General features: G+C 28.5%; 1 protein-coding gene across 2 annotated transcripts in view; it reads left to right on the forward strand.

Annotated features, from left to right (window-relative positions):
- The first annotated feature begins 1,601 nt into the window (after nt 1-1,601).
- The window catches only part of dusp8a (dual specificity phosphatase 8a), a 64,560-nt gene continuing 53,431 nt past the window's right edge, over nt 1,602-12,730 (forward strand). Inside the window, exon 1 of one of the 2 annotated variants that reach the window (XM_051099170.1) lies at nt 1,602-1,865. The gene's annotated coding sequence lies outside the window, so the exon portion shown is untranslated. Of the gene's footprint in view, nt 1,866-10,427; nt 10,650-12,730 lie in introns of those variants that run through there. The other variant, XM_051099171.1, reaches the window with a different exon arrangement.

Consider the following 12,730-nt stretch of genomic DNA (forward strand, 5'->3'; position numbering starts at 1 on the left):
CATTCATCTGAATATTCTGAACATTCAAATTTCACATTTTATATCATTTTCATTTTTCAAAAGTGGCTTTACAATTTTAAAATATATAACTTATAACATTTGTAGGTTCCAGCACAGTAAATAAATAAATAAATAAATAAATAAATAAATAAATATTCACCAGGCAATATTTTATTCAATTTTTGTTTTTCAAAAATGACTTTACATTTGAAAAGATTTAATTCCTTTTGAGGCTTCCAGCTATTAAAAAGTTTGAAAACACCTGCTTTAAAACACAGTCTTTATTTATTTGTTTATTTATTTATTTATTTAATTTCCATTTATTTTATATATATTTTATATTTTAATTCATTCATTCATTCATTCATTCATCTGAATATTCTGAACATTCAAATTTCACATTTTATATCATTTTCATTTTTCAAAAGTGACTTTACAATTTTAAAATATATAACTTATAACATTTGTAGGTTCCAGCACAGTAAATAAATAAATAAATAAATAAATAAATAAATAAATATTCACCAGGCAATATTTTATTCAATTTTTGTTTTTCAAAAATGACTTTACATTTGAAAAGATTTAATTCCTTTTGAGGCTTCCAGCTATTAAAAGGTTTGAAAACACCTGCTTTAAAACACAGTCTTTATTTATTTGTTTATTTATTTAATTTCTATTTATTTTATATATATTTATATTTTAACTTATTTATTCATTCATTCTTTCATTCATTCATCTGAATATTCTGAACATTCAAATTTCACATTTTATATCATTTTCATTTTTCAAAAGTGGCTTTACAATTTTAAAATATATAACTTATAACATTTGTAGGTTCCAGCACAGTAAATAAATAAATAAATAAATAAATAAATAAATAAATATTCACCAGGCAATATTTTATTCAATTTTTGTTTTTCAAAAATGACTTTTGAAAATACAGGACTCCTTTTGAGGGTCACACCACGATATTTGTGTAAATAACTAACTAAATAAATGTAACTAAATATTCACTAGACAATATTTTATACAATGTTACACAACTCCTCACATGAATTAAAAAAAAGGTACTGAAGAAAGTGAATGAAGTATGCTGAAGAGTGTAATTCAGCCCTTTACCCCTAGACAGCAGACTGTCACTGCAGTAAAAAATGACGCTGTGATTGCTCCCCTCGTCCAGCAGCGGGCGCTCGTTTAGAGACGTTCCACATTGTCACACATTGTTTACTTCACACCGAATTGAAATTTGAATGACACAATAAACATTTCTATAAAATGCACACCGATTTGACTATTGAATCAGACTAATACTAAACTAAAAACAAAAGCTCCCATGCTTATACTCATGTGTTGATTATGGATTATTAAAAGCAACAAAACGCGTGAAAATATTAAGCACACGAGGTTTAAGTCGCGTCCAGCGGGTGACCTACAAAGTGCGCACTAACCCTAACGCGCAGCTCGCTTTAAAACCTCAGTGTCCCTTTAATCTGCGGATCAGCGCGCTGACGTCAGCGAACCCCCTGGGCCACGCGCTCCCATTGGCTGGCGGTGACGTCAACGGCATTTTTTTCCTCCTGAACCATGACCTCATCCTTAGTTCATTTATAGTGCCTAAGTGCACCTTCTGTTTTCCCGGCCCGCTAATATCTGCTGTCGCTCATCTTTCCGCTCGCCGCGGCGTCGCGCGCCGGCCCAGATGCGACACGGGGGAACGACGAGGTTTTCATGCTTTTATTCGCATGTGACAGTCCGGACTCATGATTAGTATACACTAGTGACGTCTGCTGGCGAATGGCTTCCCATCGGAGCGCAGCGCCCTACATGGAGAGCAGCTGAAACACTCGGGAACAGGGCAAACGGAGGTGAGCGCGGGCTGTGAAAGGGGCGGATTGATATTTGAGAGCGTGCATATGGCTTTATTTGATCAGAGTTTGGGGATGGACGTACTGCCTTGTGTCTGTCGACCACTAGGGTCTCGTCTGGATGAGGGCAACGGTGTGTCTCAATGACATCTTCAGAGAATGGATCATCGGGCGCTTATGCATAAGAATTACAGGAGGATATGGCAAATAACGATGCACGTCTCTTTTCTGATTTGAGCGAGGCTTGTTTTGGGTGTCTACAATACAGCATGTGCACAGATGGAGGCTGGAGCTTTGTTATTATAGTCTAGCATCAGGTTTATAAACTCTATCTATCTGTCTATAATAACATTGTATTATTTATTGTATTAACAATAAGAAGTCAAAGATTATTACTGATAAATAGTAATATTATAGTATGTGATATGTTGTTTATTTTGATCACTAATTGTTATGAACAATGTCATTAATAATATGTTGCTATTATTGTTTTTAGTAATAATATTACCTATATATGGCGATATAACAATTAACATAATTTTTATAATTGTTTATAAACATGATTTTTTAATAATAAAGAAAGAACATATTTTTAATTGTATTTAAGACCAATAGAATCTTTAAATTATTAAAAATAGACATGAACAGTATAATATCGTGTTATATATTTTAATTAAGTATTATTAGCAATAACAATAAAACGTGTTGTAATTCTTGTTTTTAGTAGTAATATAACAAAAATACATAATACAATAACAATAAATTGAATTGGGAATATATATATATATATATATATTACTTCTAAAAACAAAAATTACAACATTTTATTGTTATTGCTAATACTTAATTAAAATATATAACATCATATTATATTATATTATATTATACTGTTCATTAAAATAAATAAAATTCAAATAAAATTCAAATTTAAATAATTTCTATTGGTTTTAAATACAATTAAAATATGTAATATGTAATGTAAAGTATTTATGTTATAATGTAGTGTATTATATTGTATATACAATATGATATAAATAGTATTAGTATTTAATAGTATTATTAGCAGTAGCAATAATATGATGTTGTAATTCTTGTTTGTAGTAATAATTTAACATAATACATAATGCAATAACAATAAATTAAACAGTCAGAGATTATTACTGATTAATAGTAATATTATAAAGTATATGATATGTTGTTTATTTTGATCACTAATTGTTATGAACAATGTCATTAATAATATGTTGCTATTATTGTTTTTAGTAATAATATTACCTATATATGGCGATATAACAACTAACATACTTTTTATAATTATTTATGAATGCAAGTTTTTATAATTAGCATATTTTTAATTGTATTTAAAACCAAAATAATTTTTAAATTATTAAAATTAGATACAAACACAATAATATAATATTATATGATGTTATATTTTAAGTATTATTAGCAATAACAATAAAATATGTTATAATTATTGTTTTAATAATATTCATATATATATATATATATAAATATATATATATTGTATTATGTATTGTTATATTACTTCTAAAAACAAAAATTACAACATTTTATTGTTATTGCTAATACTTAATTAAAATATATAACATTATATTATATTATATTATATTATACTATTCATGTCTATTTTTAATAATTTAAATAATTTCTATTGGTTTTAAGTACAATTAAAATATGTTCATTATAAAATATGTTCATAATATCATATTGTATACACATTATAATACACTTTATAACAAATAATTTTAAATACTTTATATTATAATGTAAAGTGTACAATATGATATTATGTAATTAGTTTATGAATTAAATATCATTAGCTTTAACAATTATAATATTTTGTAATAATAAAACAACATAATACATTAACAATAAATTAAAACAAATATTTAGATTTCAATTTAAAACCAATTCAATTTATTTAAAACCAATAGAAATTATTTAAATTATTAAAAATAGACATGAACAGTATAATATAATATAATATAATATAATAAAATATATGATGTTATATATTTTAATTAAGTATTAGCAATAACAATAAAATATGTTGTAATTCTTGTTTTTAGAAGTAATATAACAATACATAATACAATAACAATAAATTGAAAAAAAAAAAAAATATATATATATATATTGTAATATAAAGTATTTATATTACACTGTAAAGTGTATTATAATGTGTATACAATATGATATTATGTAATTAGTTTATTAATTAAATATTATTAGCTATAACAATTATAATATTTTGTTGTAATTCTTGTTTTTATTAATTATAAAACAACATAATACATTAATACTAAAAGAAAAAGAAATATTTAGATTTTAATGTGAAGTATTTATATTATAACGTGAAGTATATGCAATATGATATCTGTTTTGTTTATTAAATATTATTAACAATAACATGTTTTTGTAATCCTTGTTGTTAGTAGTAATATAATAACATAATCTGTAGTACAATAACAATGAATAAAAATGAATTATATTATAATGTAAAGTATTTTGTTATAATGTAGTGTATTATAATGTATATACAATATGATATAAATAGTATTAGTATTTAATAGTATTATTAGCAGTAGCAATATGATGTTATATGATGTTGTAATTCTTGTTTGTAGTAATAATTTAACATAATACATAATACAATAACTATAAATTAAACAGTCAGAGATTATTACTGATAAATAGTAATATAAAGTGATATATTGTTTATTTTGATCACTAATTGTTATGAGCAATGTCATTAATAATATGTTGCTATTATTGTTATTAGTAATAATATTACCTATATATGGCGATATAACAATTAACATATTTTTTATAATTATGTATGAACATAACTGTTTATAATAATTAATGGACATATTTTAATTGCATTTAAAACCAATAGAAATTATTTAAATTATTAAAAATAGACGTAAAAAGTACAATAAATATAATATAATATAATATAATATAATATAATGTGATGTTATATATTAAGTTATATATTAATTAAGTATTAACAATAACAATAAAATATGTTGTAATTCTTGTTTTTAGAAGTAATATAACAACAATACATAATACAATAACAATAAATTGAAAAACAAAACAAACAAACAAAAAAATACATATATATATATATTGTAATATAAAGTATTTATATTACACTGTAAAGTGTATTATAATGTGTATACAATATGATATTATGTAATTAGTTTATTAATTAAATATTATTAGCTATAACAATTATAATATTTTGTTGTAATTCTTGTTTTTAGTAATTATAAAACAACATAATACATTAACACTAAAAGAAAAAGAAATATTTAGATTGTAATGTTAAGTATTAATATTATAACGTAAAGTATATTATAAAGTATATGCAATATGATATCTATTTTTTAAAATAAATATTATTAGCAATAACATGTTTTTGTAATCCTTGTTTTTAGTAATAATATAACGACATAATCTGTAGTACAATAACAATACATAAAAAATAAATTATATTATAATGTAAAGTATTTATGTTATAATGTACTGTATTATAATGTATATACAAAATGATATTATCTATTTTGTTTTATTTGTTTTAGTATTATTAGCAATAACAATAATATGATGTTGTAATTCTTGTTTGTAGTAATAATTTAACAACATAATACATAATACAATACCAATAAATTAAAAAATAAATATTTATATTATAATATAAAGTGTATTATAATCTATATACAATATGATATTATTTATTTTGTTCATTTATTAAATATTATTATTAGTAATAACAATAATATTTTGTTGTAATTCTTGTTTGTAGTAATAATTTAACAACATAATACATGATACAATAAATTAAATAAATATATTATAATGTAAAGTATATTATAATGTATATACAATATGATATTATTTATTTTGTTCACCAATTAAACATTATTAGCCATAACAATAATATGTTGTTGTAATTATTGTTTTTAGTAATAATATAACATCATACATAATACAATAACAATTAATTAGAAACTAAATTTGTATATATGTATTAATAATTAATAGAATCTCTGAATTGTTGTAATCAGTATTAACATCATAATATATAAAATATATTATAATGCACAAAAATATTTGATTTGATTATTTAATTTGATTTGTTATTAATAAAGACAATATTTGCTGTTATTATTGTTATTAGTTATAACAATATAACAAATAATGACAAATGTAAAATAATGTATTTTTTTATATTTATATATTTATTTTCCCATTTAATTTCTATTAAAATAAAATAATAATTATAATATTATTGCGTTGCATAATAATAAATATTAACATAATATAAAATGCACTGCACTGTAAACATTCTGTATATAAACTAGCATTATTATTTAATAAATAGTATCAAAACGCATAGATAAATAGACTTTAATTAAATAATTAGGAGAAATTTGAACTATATTAAATGGTGCATCAGTCTCCACAGTGTCATATTGCAGCATAAATCTTAAGACAAGTCTGGAGACGGATGTGGCGGTTCAGGGTAGTAGTGTGCATTACTCCGGCCCTGATCAGAGCGTTAATCTCAGGCTGTCAGCGTTCAGACCCCTGCAGAGCTGAGCCAGTGCTGAGAATTACACTGAATGGACAACAAGAGGCTTTACGAGGGGTTGCCAGATCTTATTGAGATCTTGAGGGCTTTCTTATAATGTGACTGTAGTTTATGAATGTTGGTGTATATTGGGATATAGAGGCACTGATTAGAATTTTTTGTGATTTAAAACTAAACTAAACCTTCTTGCGCCATAATGTAAAACACAGTTCGGCCCACTTTTAACAAATCCAGTTCATCACAACAGATGATATCACTGCAACAATGATTAACAAACGCATGCAGGCTCAGACAGAACAATGCTCTGCATCAGCGTGCGTATGGCACAGAGTCCAAATAAGTGATGTCATCCATACAGTTAATGAATAACCCGGATTAAGATATTTTGCTTTCCTTTTTCCTCCATTCAGCGATGTTCAGGTGCAGTCTGTCACTATAAAGCAATCGCTGTCAATAGAGACGTGCTTCTCTTTGTTTGACTGTCAGGCACTGAAAAACATTGCTTTTGGATTTATGGCCCGCACACTAAAATGATAAGTGTAACAATAACTATATTAGCATCCACACCGATAGGTGTTAACATTCTGTTTATTATAAGTGCACTGCAGGTTTGTGATCTGTCACTTTAAATGTTCCAACTCTTTCAAGTCCGTTGGATTCTGATTGGCTGTCAGTGTTTTTATCGTTCATCAGCTGGAAAAAATAGTTCTGAAAGTGATTCCAGTGATATTGTTCCTATGTGTCTCCTTATTGTCATAGATTTAGTGGGTGTTTACACACTTTTTTACACAACAACAGCGTTTTAAGGGCAAAATGCAAACTTTTGAAAACAGGCGTTGAAGTGCACGTTTTTGAGAATTCTTATTCTTTGGTGTTTATTGGCAGTTGACAAACCAACTTATAGGTGCGTTACCGCCACAGACTGGACTGCAGTGTGGACCAGGATATTTGCTTAAATGTGACCCTGGACCACAAAACCAGTCTTAAGTCGCTGGGTTTTATTTGTAGCAATAGCCAAAAATAAATTGTATGGGTCAAAATTATAGATTTTTCTTTTATGGCAAAAATCATTAGGAAATTAAGTAAAGATCATGTTCCATTAAGATATTTTGTAAAATTCCTACTGCAGATGTATGAAAACCTAATTTTTGGTTAGTAATATACATTGTTAAGAACATTATTTGAAGAACTTTAAAGGTGATTTTCTCAATATTTTGATTTTTTTGCACCCTCAGATACCTGATTTTTAAATAGTTGTATCTCGGCCAAATATTGTCCTATCCTAACAAACTATACATCAATGAAAAGCTTATTTATTCGTGTTCATATGATGTATAAATCTCAATTTTGAAAAAATGACCCTTATGACTGGTTTTGTGATCCTGGGTCACAAATATGGAATGCTAAACAAACTAGCAAAATAAAACATAACAATTAAAAGATTCTTTTTAAAATAGTTTTTGAAAATGATGCCATTAACCAGGGTTGCCAGGTTTTCATAACAAAACCCACCCAAAACTAGCCAATCGTGTTCCGGGGAGTAAAATACACATTTTTTTGGTGGGTTCCACGGTAAAATTCGTATTCCAGGAGCTAATATTCACATTATTGGGATCACTTCAACACACGGACGTGAAAAACAACCGGCGGCAACAGTTTCCAAATAGCCCAATTCTGTGGAAAAACCACAAACTTAGCAACATTGCCATTAATGTTTCTGTGTAAACTACAAAAACGTTAAATTGTGAAAACTGTGACGTCATGCGCATGTGTATTACGTGTTTAGTCGTGACATCGCCAACGACTGCCCTGGAATGATAATACAGCATTTTTAGTCGTTTTCACAGATCCACGTTGTGGCAGCATTGTTGTTTTTGTTGTATTTACACGAAACCTTTCAAAACACAAAAGAAAAACGCTTCCATTTTTAGTATAATTGTTGTTGTGTAAATGTACACTTAAAACAATTTTATTTTAACATTGTCGTCCTTGCTGTAAACAAGCCTTTTAAGTTTTTATATTTTGTGTTTTTGTCTTTTTAACACTTGATATATTAGTGAAAACGGTGACGTCATGCGCACGTGTAATATGTGCCATCTACTGGCCTGGCATGACAATGCAGCGTTTGTAGTCGATTTCTCGGATCCATGTGAACAGAGATCGTTTTGACAACGCCATTGTCTTTATGCAAAATATTTTAAAGCACGAAAGAAAAACTTTTTAATTTTTAGTATAATTGTCGTTGTAATTGCTGTAAACGAGCCTTTACTTAGAAACTATTTTTACTTAGAAACTGTTTGTGAATTTCATAAATAATAACAATGTAACAAATTACAAGTAGAAAAACTGAAATAGTATTTTCTTGTAAAATGCACTCCGACAATCTTTTTGTAAATGTACACTTAGAACGATTTTATTTTAACATTATCGTCCTTGCTGTGAACGAGCGTTTACTTAGAAACTATTTTTACTTAGAATTTTACAATTACAATGTAACCAGTTTCAAGTAGAAAAACTGAAATAGTCTTTTCTTGTAAAATGTACTACAATAATCTTGTTTTATTTACTTGTATTTACTTTTTGTTTTCATTTTAGTATTAGCTAGTTTTAAAATTTTTATATTTTGTGTTTTTGCCTTTTTAATAGTTTATATATTAGTGAAAACAGTGACGTCATGCGCATGTGTGTTACGTGATCAGTCGTGACGTCGCCAACTACTGGCCTGGCATGATAATACAGCATTTTTAGTCAATTTCACGCATCTGTGTGAACAGGGATCGTTTTGACAACGTTGTCTTTATGCAAAAACGCTGTATTATCATGCCAGGCCAGTAGTTGACGATGTCACGACTGAACACGTAATACACATGCGCATGAAGTCAACGTTTTCACTATGCCTGCGTCCCAATGTGCATACTATCCATGTGACATCATCATCGTCATTTTCAATACTATTTAGGGTGGATAGTATGCACATTGGGATGCAGGGTAATATATTAAAAAGGCAAAAACACAAGTAAATAAAACAAGATTACTGAGCAAAAATTGTTGAAAAATTGAAAGGATGATAATGTTAAAATAAAATCGTTCTAAGGATACATTTACACAACAGCTATTATACTAAAACCAGTTTTAAAAGCGAAAAAAACGCTTTTCTTTCATGTTTTGGATGGTTTTGTGTAAACAACGTTGATTTTTATATTTAGTTTTTTTGTCTTTTAAATAGTTTATATATTAGTGAAAACGGTGACGTTTTCAGCGTTTAATGGATCCGTGTGAACAGGGATCGTTTTGACAACGTTGTTGTCTTTACACAAAAACCTTTCAAAACACAAAAGAAAAACATTTGTATTTTCGTTGTAATTGCTGTGTAAATGCCTTTGTCTTTTTTAATAGTTTACAACATCAAAAAAATCCTTTTTATAGCGTCGGCTAAAAAAAACCCTCTTTCAACTAGATTTCTTTGGTCCCATTTCCCGACATGCGTCTCGGAAGTAGTATCAAATCCCTGTAAATCAATAGAACAGATGTTTGGAGTGTTTCTCGCTTTGGGATGTGAGGCGACAGCCTCCGCAACCTCTCCTCTCCTCATGCCCAGTCAACTTTTTCCTCCTTTTCTGTTTTTACATTCAGTTGCCATGGCAACAGTGTAATCTCACTCCATCCGTCTCCACATCAGCACTTTGCACCACTGTTTACGCCGGCGTTTTCGAGGAAGTACAGTATCTACAAAGATGCATGAATACAACATCGATGCGACGCCACCAAAATAAACCGTGCCACACCTTGTCGTTTCAGTAAATGCACGACAGGTGCGAATACGAAATAATAGTGCATAATAATGCAGGTCTCGAGAGAACGCACACCTTCTCTTGATGTCAAACTGCAGTGCACAACCGCCCCCCCTCCACCCCCACCCCGCAACTGGAGTTGTGAAGCAGAAGGAACGCCATTAGACACATGCAGCGTCAGCCTTGTTATGCTCTGACGTGCCTCCACTTCACCCGCCGACTTCTCCATCTCATCCTGCGGCCCGCGGGGGGGCTGTTGTCGTGTTATCGATCGGCCGATTGCAGGAGAGGTTACCGAGGGGTTGCTTTTCTCCAAGGTGTGGCTCAACATCCTTCCTGTGGAGCGATTAGAGAGAGCGAAGGATGGTAAGGAGGCTGGGGTCTCCGGTGGCTTGTGGAAATCCAGCGCGTGTGTGCGTTCTGGTGAGATGCGGGTTATGGTTACTTGTGGTGACTGGGAATGCGATCAAAACAAAGGCGTCCATGTTGGGATGCTGCTGGTCGCGTGAGGCTGGTCCTCTGGCAGCGTCGCTCGTACCGCGCTGGGTTTGTTTATGTGGACGTGACGTGAAACCGAGTTGATTATTTGACTTGAAGTTGTTTGGAGAGAAACAGTGAAATGGAGATTGCGTGCGTGTGTTTGTTTATGTTCTCAGACGTGCTGCTGGAATGCTTGTTTTCCTTGTTTTGCGTTCTGTATGGCATGAGAATGCACAGCTTTGTGTAGAATGTGTGAGTGTTTATATGTGTGTTTGAGAGTCTGTGTTTGTCTCAGTCTCTCCCTGCTGATTTCTGCATGGCGCTGCAGATATCTCGGCGTCGCAGCATCACCCTCCCTCAATGCAGCAGCAGAGGGATTGAGAGATAGATGCAAAGAAAAAGTGTGAAAGTTTGGAGAAACCAACAGTCAACGAGAACTATTACAAAGACAAAAAGGAGTAGTAAAGCGAATCTTTTCAAATTAAAACAAATTTTTCAGGTTTTCATTCATATTTCTGATTGTTTTTTATTTTTGTTAAGCAAAATAGAAGCAAAAACTAAAACTGTTAATGTGTGCTAAAATACAAATGAAAATGGTGTTTTTTCATCTTTAGTTTTTTGCTATTTTATCAAATTTTTATAACATTTTAAAGATTTTTTTTAGTTTTTCTTTCATAGTGTTTTTGTTGTTTTATTTTGCAGTAAAATAACAACAAACACTTGCAAGCAAGTTTTTTTTTTTTTTGTATTTCTGATTGTTTTTAATGTTTATTAAGCAAAATAGGAGTAAAAACAAAACCTATACTGTTTTTTTTGCCATTTTATTATTGTTAAGTAAAATAAAAACAAACATTTGGATCTGCGTCTGGGTTTTTTGTGATTGTTTGATTATGACTGGGTTTTTTTAATGTTTATTAATCAAAATAGACGTAAAAACGAAAACTATAAATGTGTGCCAAAATACAAATGGAAACTGTCAGCTTATGTTTTTTTCTTCTTTTTGTTGTTTTATTATTGTTGAGTGAAATGAAACATGAACATTTGCAAGAAAGGATTTTTTGTAGTTTTTCTTTTTTTTCTTTCATTTCTTTCGTAGTTTTTTGTTTTTATTTTTTAAGTAAAATAAAACTACAAATATTTGGAATTTAACAATATCTAAAAAAAAAAATACTAAAATAATTTATTTTTTTTTCTTCATGGTTTGTATAAACAAAATATAAATGTTCTCTAAAATACAATAGAAAACATTTTCTTTATAGCTTTTTATATTATACATTGTATTGTTAAGAAAAAACAACAACAAACAAATAAAAAATAATGCACTATAGCATTAAATGCACTATAGTACAAACAAAAACAAAAAAAGGTTACTTGTCATCTGTTTTTATCTGTTCTTTTTCATATTTCTTCACATTTACATTTACATTTACATTTAGATATTTAGCAGATGCTTTTATCCAAAGCAACTTACAAAAGAGGAAGTAGTGTTTTGCTGTTTTATTTTTAAGCAAAATAAAAACAAAAACATTTGCAATTTAACAAAAACAAAGCAAAAACTAAAATTGTTTACATTTTATTTTTCTTTATAGTTTCTTGTGTTTTATTTTTGTTGAGTACAACAAAAACAACACAGCAGTTTTTTAAAGTTAAATAAAAATAACTTTTGCAATTGTGTGAAAAATAAACAAGATATAAATGTGTGCTAAAATCCTGTAGAAAACGCATTTAAAGTTTTCATGTATTGTTTTGTTTGTTTTTTTCTTTAGAGTTTTTTGACATCGTATTAAGTAAAATAAAAACAACAAACAAATAAAAAATAGATATGATAGCTCAAACAAAAACTGAAAAAAATGTGTTTGTTGAAAAGAATGTTTGTATTAATATCATTACACTTTATTTACTCTGTTTTATTTTGTGAAACCTTACTACATATATGGAATAACCATTTTATAAAAGCAGTAACCCCT

This window comes from Labeo rohita, chromosome 25, assembly GCF_022985175.1.
Source record: "Labeo rohita strain BAU-BD-2019 chromosome 25, IGBB_LRoh.1.0, whole genome shotgun sequence".
NCBI classification, from domain to species: Eukaryota; Metazoa; Chordata; class Actinopteri; order Cypriniformes; family Cyprinidae; genus Labeo; species Labeo rohita.